Here is a 14,771-nt window from a genome sequence, read left to right on the forward strand (position 1 = left end):
GGGGGATTGTTGCTTGGTATGTGACTCCACTATTTGTCCAATTAGTTTTTGTTTTAGTGGTTTATACTTTGAATAAATAGCTAATCTTGGTGTTGTTGTAGATGTGCTTGCATGTTCAATTCTTAGTGTTCTAAGTAGTTTGAATGCTTGCTATGGCCTCTATGTATCCCTATGAGTAGTTGCTATTAGTTTTGTGAAGTTTTGTTGGTAAAATTTTGTGAACTAAAAATTCAGATTTTTGTTCATATGAAAAATAGTACGCGGACATCATGAACCTGTTTGGAAGGAGTTCTTCGAGGAGAAGGTCCTCGGGGGCATCTTCTAGTGACAGTTCTGCTCGCCAGTCTTATGTTGAACCAAGTGAAAGTTCCACGCAAGATGCCGCCACCAAAACATGCTTATGGCCTTGCAATGAGTATATGATGCAAGTGGGAAATAAGGAGGAATTTGAGCAATATGTTCACAATGCCGGACTCGGTCCCTACCTTTCAGATAAGTGTGAACAGTGCAGTCTTCTCACTGAATCATTTATCAAAGGGTTTAAATATTTTCCACGTGAGTCTAGGGTGTCGTTTATGCATTATGATAATCCATTTTGGGGTTCGCTTGATGAGCCACCAAAGGCTGAGTATGAGTCCTTCTTGACTAGCCTTTGTTACGGTGAAAATAGAGGAGTGAGGCAAGGAAGAATAAAGAGCATTCACTTTCCCGCAATTCAGTACTATGCATTATTTAACGGGAAGTGCATAGTAGGCAAGCAAGACTGTAGCATACTTTGTGCGCCAGACTTGAGCCTCTTTCACACCGCTCTCACCGGTGAAAGGAATTGTAACCTTGGAGCGATTGTTGCACGTAGACTTCAGCATAACGCCAAAAGTGGCTGGTTCTATGGTAGAATTTATGCCACGCATTTAGCTCGAGGGCTGGGTGTTTCGCCTTTACCCTTTGATCCTATCCTACCCATGCAATATTTAGATTTTGAGACCTTAACAGATCAGAAGATTCTCAAGGGAAAGGCTGATAACTTCACTTATAATCTGATGTTTAACCAATCACATGTTGTGGACACATATTTGCCTGCGCCTGCTCTTTTTGACTATAATAGTAGGGAAAGATATTTTGTTCTTGAGAGCGAGGCCCGAGCTCACAACGCAGCAGTGTTGGCGGCACGGCGTGCTGAGGCCTCTGCACCGAGAGCCTCTGTGAGCTGCCACGTCGACTACTACCCTCCAGGCTACTGATCGACTACCAAGCTAGGTGCTACCTCTTGAGCATGCGTTGGTTTTTCCCTTGAAGAGGAAAGGGTGATGCAGCAAAGTAGCGTAAGTATTTCCCTCAGTTTTTGAGAACCAAGGTATCAATCCAGTAGGAGGCCACACGCAAGTCCTTCGTACCTACACAAACAAATAAGAACCTTGCAACCAACGCGATAAAGGGGTTGTCAACCCCTTCACGGCCACTTGCAAAAGTGAGATGTGATAAAGATGATAAGATAATATTTTTGGTATTTTTATCATAAAGATTAAAAGTAAAGATTGCAAAATAAACGGCGAAAGAAATAGCTCGTTGACGGGAGATTAATATGATGGAAAATAGACCCCGGGGACATAGGTTTCACTAGTGGCTTCTCTCAAGATAGCATAAGTATTACGGTGGGTGAACAAATTACTGTCGAGCAATTGATAGAAAAGTGCATAATTATGAGAATATCTAGGCATGATCATGTATATAGGCATCACGTCCGCAACAAGTAGACCGACTCCTGCCTGCATCTACTACTATTACTCCACACATCGACCGCTATCCAGCATGCATCTAGAGTATTAAGTTCATAAGAACAGAGTAACGCATTAGGTGAGATGACATGATGTAGAGGGATAAACTCAAGCAATATGATATAAATCCCATCTTTTTATCCTTGATGGCAACAATACAATACGTGTCATTTCCCCTACTGTCACTGGGATCGAGCACCGCATGATTGAACCCAAAGCTAAGCACTTCTCCCATTGCAAGAAAGATCAATCTAGTAGGCCAAACCAAACTGATAATTCGAAGAGACATGCAAAGATAACCAATCATACATAAAAGAATTTAGAGAAGATTCAAATATTGTTCATAGATAATCTTGATCATAAACCCACAATTCATCGGATCTCGACAAGCACACCGCAAAAAGAGTTACATCGAATAGATCTCCAAGAAGATCGAGGAGAACTTTGTATTGAGATCCAAAGAGAGAGAACAAGCCATCTAGCTAATAACTATGGACCCGAAGGTCTGTGGTAAACTACTCACACATCATCGGATAGGCTATGGTGTTGATGTAGAAGCCCTCCGTGATCGATGCCCCCTCCGGCGGGGCGCCGGAAAAGGCCCCAAGATGGGATCTCATGGGTACAGAAGGTTGCGGCGGTGGAAATAGGGTTTCGTGGTGCTCCTTGATGGTTTCGAGGTACGTAGGTATATATAGGAGGAAGAAGTAGGTCGGTGGAGCCACAAGGGGCCCACGAGGGTGGAGGGCGCGCCCAGGGGGGTAGGCGCAGCCCCCTGCCTCGTGGCCTCCTCGGTGATTTCTTGACGCCCACTCCAAGTTCTCTGGATCACGTTTGTTCAAAAAATAACTCTCCCGAAGGTTTCATTCCGTTTGGACTCCGTTTGTTATTCCTTTTCTGCGAAACACTGAAATAGGCAAAAAAACAGCAATTTGCACTGGGCCTTGGGTTAGTAGGTTAGTCCCAAAAATAATATAAAAGTATATAAATAAGCCCATTAAACATCCAAAACAGAATATATAATAGCATGGAGCAATCAAAAATTGTAGATACGTTGGAGACGTATCAAGCATCCCCAAGCTTAATTCCTGCTCGTCCTCGAGTAGGTAAATGATAAAAACAATTTTTTTGATGTGGAATGCTACTTAGCATATTATTCAATGTATTTTATTTATTGTGGCATGAATGTTCAGATCCGAAAGATTCAAGATAAAAGTTTAATATTGACATGAAAATAATAATACTTCAAGCATACTAACAAAGAAATCATGTCTTCTCAAAATAACATGGCCAAAGAAAGTTATCCCTACAAAATCATATAGTCTGGCTATGCTCTATCTTCACCACACAAAGTATTTAAATCATGCACAACCCCGATGACAAGCCAAGCAATTGTTTCAATCTTCACGCAATACATGAGCGTGAGCCATGGACATGGCACTATGGGTGGAATAGAATGGTGGTTGTGGAGAAGACAAAAAGGAGAAGATAGTCTCTCATCAACTAGGCGTATCAATGGGCTATGGAGATGCCCATCAATAGATATCAATGTGAGTGAGTAGGTATTGCCATGCAACGGATGCACTAGAGCTATAAGTGTATCAAAGCTCAACAAAAGAAACTAAGTGGGTGTGCGTCCAACTCGCTTGCTCACGAAGACCTAGGGCATTTTGAGGAAGCCCATCATTGGAATATACAAGCCAAGTTCTATAATGTAAAGTTCCCACTTAGTATATGAAAGTGACAAAATAAGAGAATCTCTATCACGAAGATCATGGTGCTACTTTGAAGCACAAGTGTGGAAAAAGGATAGTAACATTGTCCCTTCTCTCTTTTTCTCTCATTTTTTGGGCCTTCTCTTTTTTTTTATTTTCTTTTGGCCTCTTTTTTTCATTTTTTTTCTTTCATCCGGAGTCTCATCCCGACTTGTGGGGAAATCATAGTCTCCATCATCCTTTCCTCACTTGGGACAATGCTCTAATAATGATGATCATCACACTTTTATTTACTTACAACTCAAAGATTACAACTCGATACTTAGAACAAAATATGACTCTATATGAATGCCTCCGGCGGTGTACCGGGATATGCAATGAATCAAGAGTGACATGTATGAAAGAATTATGAAGGTGGCTTTGCCACAAATACAATGTCAACTACATTATCATGAAAAGCAATATGACAATAATGGAGCATGTCATAACAAACGGAACAGTGGTAAGTTGCATGGCAATATATCTCGGAATGGCTATGGAAATTCCATAATAGGTAGGTATGGTGGCTCTTTTGAGGAAGGTATATGGTGGGTGTATGATACCGGCGAAAGGTGCGCGGTATTAGGGAGGCTACCAATGGTGGAAGGGTGAGAGTGCGTATAATCCATGGACTCAACATTAGTCATAAAGAACCCACATACTTATTGCAAAAATCTATTAGTTATCGAAACGAAGTACTACACGCATTCTCCTAGGGGGATAGATTGGTAGGAAAAGACCATCGCTCGTCCCCGACCGCCACTCATAAGGAAGACAATCAATAAATAAATCATGCTCCGACTTCATCACATAACGGTTCACCATACGTGCATGCTACGGGAATCACAAACTTTAGAACAAGTATTTCTCAAATTCACAACTACTCAACTAGCATGACTCTAATATCACCATCTTCATATCTCAAAACAATTATCAAGTATCAAACTTCTCTTACTATTCAATGCACTTTATATGAAAGTTTTTAGTATATCCATCTTGGATGCCTATCATATTAGGACTAATTTTATAACCAAAGCAAATTACCATGCTGTTCTAAAGGACTCTCAAAATAATATAAGTGAAGCATGAGAGATCAATCATTTCTATAAAATATAACCACCACCGTGCTCTAAAAGATATAAGTGAAGCGCTAGAGCAAAATTGTTTAGCTCAAAAGATAAGTGAAGCACATAGAGTATTATAATAAATTCCAATTAATGTGTGCCTCCCTCAAAAGGTGTGTACAGAAAGGATGATTGTGGTGAACTAAAAATCAAAGACTCAAATCATACAAGACGCTCCAAGCAAAACACATATCATGTGGTGAATAAAAAATATACCTCCAAGTAAAGTTACCAATGGACGAAGACAAAAGAGGGGATGCCTTCCGGGGCATCCCCAAGCTTAGGCTTTTGGGTTGTCCTTAGATTTTACCTTGGGGTGCCTTGGGCATCCCCAAGCTTAGGCTCTTGCCACTCCTTATTCCATAATCCATCAAATCTTTACCCAAAACTTGAAAACTTCACAACACAAAACTTAACAGAAAATCTCGGGAGCTCCATTAGCGAAAGAAAACAAAACAGCACTTCAAGGTACTGTAATGAACTCATCATTTATTTATATTGGTGTTAAACCTACTGTATTCCAACTTCTCTATGGTTCATAACCTCCGATACTAGCCATAGATTCATCAAAATAAGCAAACAACACACGAAAAACAGAATCTGTCAAAAACAGAACAGTCTGTAGTAATCTGTACCTAACGCAAACTTCTGGGACTCCAAAAATTCTAAAATAAATTTCTGTACGTGAGTAATTTGTCTATTAATCATCTGCAAAAATAATGAACTAAATAGCACTCTCCAGTAAAAAGTTGTAGCTAATCTCGTGAGCGCTAAAGTTTCTGTTTTTTACAGCAAGATCAAAAAGACTTCACCCATGTCTTCCCCAAGGTTCTACATGGCACAAACACTAAATAAAACACAAAAACACATCTAACCAGAAGCTAGATGGATTATTTATTCCTAAACAGAACCAAAAAGCAAGAAACAAAAACAAAATTGGGTTGCCTCCCAACAAGCGCTATCGTTTAACGCCCCTAGCTAGGCATAAAGGCAAGGATAGATCTAGGTATTGTCATCTTTGGCATGCAATCCATAAGTGGCTCTCATAATAGATTCATAAGGTTATTTAATTTTCTTTCTAGGAAAGTGTTCCATGCCTTTCCTTAACGGAAATTGGAATCTAATATTTCCTTCCTTCATATCAATAATTGCACCAATCGTTCTAAGGAAAGGTCTACCAAGAATAATAGGACATGAAGGATTGCAGTCTATATCAAGAACAATGAAATCTACGGGCACATAATTCCTATTTGCAACAATAAGAACATCATTAATTCTTCCCATAGTTTTCTTAATGGTGGAATCCGCAAGGTGCAAGTTTAAAGAACAATCATCAAATTCACAGAAACCCAACAAATCACACAAAGTTTTTGGAATAGTGGAAACACTAGCACCCAAATCACACAAAGCATAGCATTCATGATATTTAATTTTAATTTTAATAGTAGGTTCCCACTCATCATAAAGTTTTCTAGGGATAGAAACTTCCAATTCAAGCTTTTCTTCATAAGATTGCATTAAAGCATCAACAATATGTTTAGTAAAAGCCTTATTTTGGCTATAAGCATGCGGAGAGTTTAGCACGGATTGCAACAAAGAAATACAATCTATTAAAGAACAATTATAATAATTAAATTCCTTGAAATCCAAGATAGTGGGTTCATTGCTATCTAAAGTCTTGACCTCTTCATCCCACTTTTACCAATTTTTGCATCAAGATCTAAAAACTCCGAATCATTGGGACGCCCTTTAACTAAAGTTGACTCATCTCCAGTCCCATCATTATCAAGATTCATATTGCAAAACAAAGATTTAATAGGAGACACATCAATTACTTTTAGATCTTCATCCTTATTATCATGAAAACTAGAAGAACACGCTTTTATAAAGCAATCTTTCTTAGCACGCATCCTAGCGGTTCTTTGTTTGCACTCATCAATGGAAATTATAATGGCTTTGAGAGACTCATTGATATCATGCTTAGGTGGAATAGATCTAAGTTTCAAAGAATCAACATCAAGAGAAATTCTATCCATGTTCCTAGCCAACTCATCAATCTTAGGCAATTTTTCTTCAAGCAAAGCATTGAAATTATTTTGGGAAATCATAAATTCTTTAACACTAGTCTCAAAATCAGAGGGCATCTTATTGAAATTTCCATAAGAGTTGTTGTAGGAATTACCATAATTATTAGAGGAATTACTAGGATACGGCCTAGGATTAAAGTTTCCTCTATAAGCGTTGTTACGAAAATTGTTCCTACCAACAAAATTTTCACATCCATAGATTCATTATTATTCTCAATCAAAGTAGACAAAGGCATATCATTGGGATCAGAAGAAACACTCTTATTTGCAAACAATTTCATATGTTCATCCATCTTTCCACTCAAAACATTAATCTCTTCAATTGCGTGCACCTTTTTACTAGTAGATCTTTCAGTGTGCCATTGAGAATAATTACCATAATATTATCTAGGAGTTTAGTAGCTTCTCCTAAGGTGATTTCCATAAAAGTGCCTCCCGCGGCCGAATCTAAAAGATTTCTAGAAGCAAAATTCAATCTGGCATAATTTTTTTGTATAATCATCCATAAATTCAAACCATGTGTAGGGCAATTACGTATCATTAATTTCATCCTCTCCCAAGCTTGTGCAACATGTTCATGATCAAGTTGCTTAAAATTCATAATATCGTTTCTAAGAGAGATGATCTTAGCGGGAGGAAAATACTTAGATATAAAAGCATCTTTGCACTTATTCCAAGAATCAATACTATTTTTAGGCAAAGACGAAAACCAAGTTTTAGCACGATCTCTAAGCGAAAAAGGAAATAGCTTCAATTTAAAAATATCATTGTCCACATCTTTCTTCTTTTGCATATCACACAAATCAACAAAGCTATTTAGATGGGTAGCGACATCTTCACTAGGAAGGCCGGCGAATTGATCTTTCATGACAAGATTCAGCAAAGCAGCATTAATTTCACAAGATTCAGCATCAGTAAGAGGAGCAATCGGAGTGCTAAGAAAATCATTGTTGTTGGTATTGGCAAAGTCACACAATTTAGTATTATCTTGAGCCATCATGACAAGCAAACAATCCAACACACAAGCAAACAAGAATCAAGCGAAAAAGAGGCGAACGGAAAAAGAGGGCTAATAAAAACGGCAAGTGTGAAGTGGGGGAGAGGAAAACGAGAGGCAAATGGAAAATAATGTAATGCGAGGGATAAGAGTTTGTGATGGGTACTTGGTATGTCTTGACTTGTGCGTAGACTCCCCGGCAACGGCGCCAGAAATGGCTCATTGTCGGGAGATCAAATCTTGAATTGACTTGGTGTACACCTCCCCGGCAACGGCGCCAGAAATCCTTCTTGCTACCACTTGAGCATGCGTTGGTTTTTCCCTTGAAGAGGAAAGGGTGATGCAACAAAGTAGCGTAAGTATTTCCCTCAGTTTTTGAGAACCAAGGTATCAATCCAGTAGGAGGCCACACGCAAGTCCCTCGTACCTACACAAACAAATAAGAACCTTGCAACCAACACGATAAAGGGGTTGTCAATCCCTTCACAACCACTTGCAAAAGTGAGATCTGATAGAGATGATAAGATAATATTTTTGGTAGGATTGCAAAATAAACGGCGACAGAAATAGCTCGTTGACGGGAGATTAATATGATGGAAAATAGACCCGGGGGCCATAGGTTTCACTAGTGGCTTCTCTCAAGATAGCATAAGTATTACGGTGGGTGAACAAATTACTGTCGAACAATTGATAGAAAAGTGCATAATCATGAGAATATCTAGGCATGATCATGTATATAGGCATCACGTCCGCAACAAGTAGACCGACTCCTGCCTGCATCTACTACTATTACTCCACACATCGACCGCTATCCAGCATGCATCTAGAGTATTAAGTTCATAAGAACAGAGTAACGCATTAGGTAAGATGCCATGATGTAGAGCGATAAACTCAATCAATATGATATAAACCCCATCTTTTTATCCTCGATGGCAACAATACAATACGTGTCGTTTCCCCTACTGTCACTGGGATCGAGCACCGCATGATTGAAACCAAAGCTAAGCACTTCTCCCATTGAAAGAAAGATCAATCTAGTAGGCCAAACCAAACTGATAATTTGAAGAGACTTGCAATAACCAATCATACATAAAAGAATTCAGAGAAGATTCAAATATTGTTCATAGATAATCTTGATCATAAACCCACAATTCATCGGATCTCGACAAGCACACCGCAAAAAGAGTTACTCGAATAGATCTCCAAGAAGATCGAGGAGAACTTTGTATTGAGATCCAAAGAGAGAGAAGAAGCCATCTAGCTAATAACTATGGACCCGAAGGTCTATGGTAAACTACTCACACATCATCGGATAGGCTATGGTGTTGATGTAGAAGCCCTCCGTGATCGATGCCCCCTCCGGCGGGGCGCCGGAAAAGGCCCCAAGATGGGATCTCATGGGTACAGAAGGTTGCGGCGGTGGAAATAGGGTTTCGTGGTGCTCCTTGATGGTTTCGGGGTACGTAGGTATATATAGGAGGAAGAAGTAGGTCGGTGGAGCCATGAGGGGCCCACGAGGGTGGAGGGCGCGCCCAGGGGGGTAGGCGCAGCCCCCTGCCTCGTGGCCTCCTCGGTGATTTCTTAACGCCCTCTCCAAGTTCTCTGGATCACGTTTGTTCAAAAAATAACTCTCCCGAAGGTGTCATTCCGTTTGGACTCCGTTTGTTATTCCTTTTCTGCGAAACACTGAAATAGGCAAAAAAACAGCAATTTGCACTGGGCCTTGGGTTAGTAGGTTAGTCCCAAAAATAATATAAAAGTATATAAGTAAGCCCATTAAACATCCAAAACAGAATATATAATAGCATGGAGCAATCAAAAATTGTAGATACGTTGGAGACGTATCACTAGGCCAAAAGCCTAAGCTTGGGGGAGTACGTGTTTCTCACCGACATTATATTCATGTCTACATATCATTCTATTTGTTGGTGTTCACACTCTTTCATTGTACTATCGTGTTTAGATTTATTTTCTTGCTTTCTTCTTGTGTGATTGAAAAACTTTAGAAAAACCAAAAAAAAACTAGTTGCAGTAATTTACTTTCTATGCATGCTTAGTAGTAGAACTAAAAAAAATCCAAAAAGATTTCCTTGTTCTTCTTTTGCTTGTTGGGAGCTTTCCCGTGTAAATAGTTTTTCTCGTTTTTGCTTTTCCTTTTTATTCGCTTCTCAAGAAAACCAAAAACTCCAAAATATTTCAGTGTGTTTCTCTGAATTTCTTTTATTTTTATTCGAGTCTTACCGAGGAGAAGACCAGGATGAAAATGTTGAGTGGCTCTCATATGAATAACTATTGAACTAATAAAGAGCCCATTTTACCTTGTCTTCTCCTGTTGAATAAAATGTTTTGCAAATTCCAGCTTAGTCCATGGCACTCTTGCACTATTATTATTTTCATATCATTCGGTCGTGCAAGTGAAAGGCAATAATGACGATATTCGATGAGCTGGCCGTGGCAAACAGAAACTGGTATGAACTCGACTTGTTCTGTTTGTGTAAATATGTTTAACCTAGTATCCAGGCTTCAGCCCATTATGATTAAACATGTTTGCAATGACAATTAGAGATTATATTTTCTCATGCCATGCATAAGTAGCTGGGAGTTGATAATGATTTATCTTGGATAACAACATAGCATTAAAATGATTGTGATGTAGTATGATGATATGGTATCCTCCTCTGAATGTTCGACTGGCTTGACTTGGCACATGTTCATGCATGTAGTTGAATCAAAACCAACATAGCCTCTATGATATTTATGTTCAGGGTGTTCATATCCTACTCATGCTAGCATCCAATGTTATTTATGCATAATGCCTGGTTATGATCGTTGTTGCTCTCTAGCTGGCTGCTTCTCAATCTTAATTGCCAGCCTTCGCCTGTACTAAGTGGGAACTCTGCTTGTATGTCAAAAACCTTAAATCCAAAGTTATTCCAGATGAGTCCACCATACCTACCTATATACGGTATTACCCCGCCATCCTAAGTAAATTTGCATGTGCCACCTCTAAAAACTTCTAAAAAATATCCTTTTTGTGTGCCTGGATCGTTCATGGAACGACAGGAGGTGGTCAATATCTTCCGTGCTAAGCGGGTTATTCTCAGGTCGAGTGTTTATTCACTCGCCATCGCACGAGTAAATGGGCGGTAATAGGGATGCCCAGTCCCAAACTGCAAACATGAAAAAGAGTTCATCTCTTGAATAATCAAACAAAAACTCCCAATGGGGTCAAAACCTTTACTTTTATCGCTTGGGAACCACCACTAGCTTGCTTAGCATGGAAGATGTTGATAACAGATGGTCGTGAAGTGAATGAGAAGGGTGCATGTCTCAAAATATCATTTATCTCTTTTTGAAAAAAATTGAGCTCTGGCACCTCTGCAAATCACTGCTTCCCTCTGCGAAGGGACTTTCTATTTACTTTTATGTTGTGTCACCACCTTCTGAAACAAGCGCTAGAAACTGAGAGAGCACAGCTGTCATGATTTATGCATTGTGTATAGCTAATGTTGGGTGCATCATGACTCGATCTTTTCTACCATGAATTACAATGTTTAGTCGCTTCTTGAACTTTGGAGGTGCTCTGCATTTATGTTTTGCGGTCTCAGAAAGAGCTAGCGAGATACCACTATTGTCATATTATATCATGATTGTTTTGACAACGTGTTGCTATTTCAGATATCTTATTATCGCTCGCTAGTTGATTATGTCATTGATATGAGTTATTATAATCTTTAAATGTTATTGTTGACATGGTTAGTTATAATGCTTGCTGAAAACCTGGGTGTTGTTTAAGCTTATTTATGCAAACAAGAGCAAAAGAGTTCGTAAAAGTTTTTCTTTCTCACTTTCAATTTATCAACTGAATTGCTTGAGGACAAGAAAAGGTTTAAGCTTGGGGGAGTTGATACGTCTCCAACGTATCTACTTTTTCTCATGCTTTTCCTCTTGTTTTGGACTCTAATTTGCATGATTTGAATGAAACTAACCCCGGATAGATGTTGTTTTCAGCAGAACTACCATGGTGTTGTTTTTGTGCAGAAATAAAAGTTCTCAGAATGAAGTGAAACTTTGCGAGGATTTTTTATGGAATAAAAGAAGATTTTTGGAGCCAACAACCACCAGAGAGGGCCCCCTGGCTGGGCACAACCCACCAGGGCACGCCCCCCTCTCCTGGCGCGCCTAGGTGGGTTGTACCCACCTGGTGGCCCCGCTGACGACCCCTCTGATACTATAAAATCACATATTTCCAGAAAAAATCAGAGAGAAACAATTATCGCGTTCCACGAGATAGAGCCGCCGCCAAGCCCTATTCTTCCTCGGGAGGGCAGATCTGGAGTCCGTTTGGGGCTCCGGAGAGGGGGATCTTCGTTCTTTGTCATCACCAACCAATCTCCATCGCCAATTCGATGATGCTCCCCACCGGGAGTGAGTAATTCCTTCGTAGGCTCGCTGGTCGGTGAGGAGTTGGATGAGATTCATCATGTAATCGAGTTAGTTTTGTTAGGGCCTGATCCCTAGTATCCACTATGTTCTTAGATTGATGTTGTTGTGACTTTGCTATGCTTAATGCTTGTCACTTTGGGCCCGAGTGCCATGAACTCAGATCTAAACCGTTTATGAATTCATCATTATATCCATGTTTTAGATCCGATCTTGCAAGTTATAGTCACCTACTACGTGTTATGACCCGACAACCCCAGAGTGACAATAACCGGGCCCACTCCCAGTGATGACCGTAGGTTGAGGAGTTCATGTATTCACTATGTGTTAATGCTTTGTTCCAGTTCTCTATTAAAAGGAGGCCTTAATATCCCTTAGTTTCCAATATGGACCCCACTGCCACAGGAGGGTAGGACAAAAGATGTCATGCAAGTTCTTTTCATAAAGCACGTATGACTATTTACGGAATACATGCCTACATTATATCGATGAACTGGAGCTAGAGCCGTATCGCCCTAGGTTATAACTGTCACATGATGAATATCATCCAACAAGTCACCGATCCAATGCCTACGAATTTACTTATATTGATCTTGCTGCATTACTATTGCTATCATCACTGTTACACTTGCTAACAATTACTGCTATCACTATTACTGTTACCGTTGCTGCTGTCACTACTATCAAAACTATCAAACTACTTTGCTACTGATCACTTTGCTGCATATAATTAATCTCCAGGTGTGGTTGAATTGACAACTCAGATGCTAATACCTTCAAATATTCTTTGGATCCCCTTGTGTCGAATCTATAAATTTGGGTTGAATACTCTACCCTCAAAAACTGTTGCGATCCCCTATACTTGTGGGTTATCACTCAGCCATAGGTTCTATCATGTATGCAATGCTGTGTACCAGACCTGATGTGCGCCTTGCTATAAGTCTAGCAGGGAGGTACCAAAGTAATCTAGGAGTGGATCACTGGACAGCGGTCAAGAACATCCTGAAGTACCTGAAAAGGACTAAGGATATGTTTCTCGTTTATGGAGGTGACAAAGAGCTTGTCGTAACTGGGTTACGTCGATGCTAGCTTTTACATTGATCCAGATGACTCTAAGTCACAAACCGGATACATATATATATTGAATGGTGGAGCTGTCAGTTGGTGCAGTTCCAAGCAAATCGTCGTGGCGGGATCTACGTCTGAAGCGGAGTATATAACTGCTTCGAAAGCAGCAAATGAAGGAGTCTGGATGAAGGAGTTCATATCCAATCTAGGTGTAATCCCTAGTGCATCGGGTCCAATGAAAATCTTTTGTGAAAATATTGGAGCAATTGCCTTGGCAAAGGAACCCAGATTTCACAAGAGAACCAAACACATCAAGAGACGCTTCAACTCCATCCGTGATCAAGTCAAGGAGGGAGACATAGAGATTTTCAAAATACATACGGATCTGAATGTAGCAGACCCATTGACTAAGCCTCTTCCACGAGCAAAACATGATCAGCACCAAGACTCAATGGGTGTTAGAATCATTACAATGTAATCTAGATTATTGACTCTAGTGCAAGTGGGAGACTGAAGGAAATATGCCCTAGAGGCAATAATAAAGTTGTTATTTATATTTCCTTATATCATGATAAATGTTTATTATTCATGCTAGAATTGTATTAACCGGAAACTTGATACATGTGTGAATACATAGACAAAACACAGTGTCCCTAGTAAGCCTCTACTAGACTAGCTCGTTAATCAAAGATGGTTAAGTTTCCTGACCATAGACATGAGTTGTCATTTGATGAACGGGATCACATCATTAGGAGAATGATGTGATGGACAAGACCTATCCGTTAACTTAGCATAATGATCGTTAAGTTTTATTGCTATTGCTTTCCTCATGACTTATACATATTCCTTTGACTATGAGATTATGCAACTCCCGAATACCGGAGGAATACCTTGTGTGCTATCAAACGTCACAACGTAACTGGGTGATTATAAAGATGCTCTATAGGTATCTCCGAAGGTGTTTGTTGGGTTGGCATAGATCGAGATTAGGATTTGTCACTCCGAGTATCAGGGAGGTATCTCTGGGCCCTCTCGGTAATGCACATCATGATAAGCCTTGCAAGCAATGTGACTAATGAGTTAGTTGCGGGATGATGCATTACGGAATGAGTAAAGAGGCTTGCCGGTAATGAGATTGAACTAGGTATGAAGATACCGACGATCGAATCTCGGGCAAGTAACATACCGATGACAAAGGGAATAACGTATGTTGTCATTGCGGTAGGACCGATAAAGATCTTCATAGAATATGTAGGAACCAATATGAGCATCCAGGTTCCGCTATTGGTTATTGACCGGAGAAGTGTCTCGGTCATGTCTACATAGTTCTCGAACCCGTAGGGTCCGCACGCTTAACGTTTGATGATGACTTGTATTATGAGTTATTGGTAACCGAATGTTGTTTGGAATCCCGGATGAGATCACGGACATGACGACGAGTCTCGAAATGGTCGAGAGGTAAATATTGATATATTGGATGATAGTATTCGGACACCGGAAGTGTTTCAGAATGTATCCGGTAC

The sequence above is a fragment of the Triticum aestivum genome, chromosome 2D (genome assembly GCF_018294505.1).
Source record: "Triticum aestivum cultivar Chinese Spring chromosome 2D, IWGSC CS RefSeq v2.1, whole genome shotgun sequence".
In the NCBI taxonomy this organism is placed as follows: domain Eukaryota; kingdom Viridiplantae; phylum Streptophyta; class Magnoliopsida; order Poales; family Poaceae; genus Triticum; species Triticum aestivum.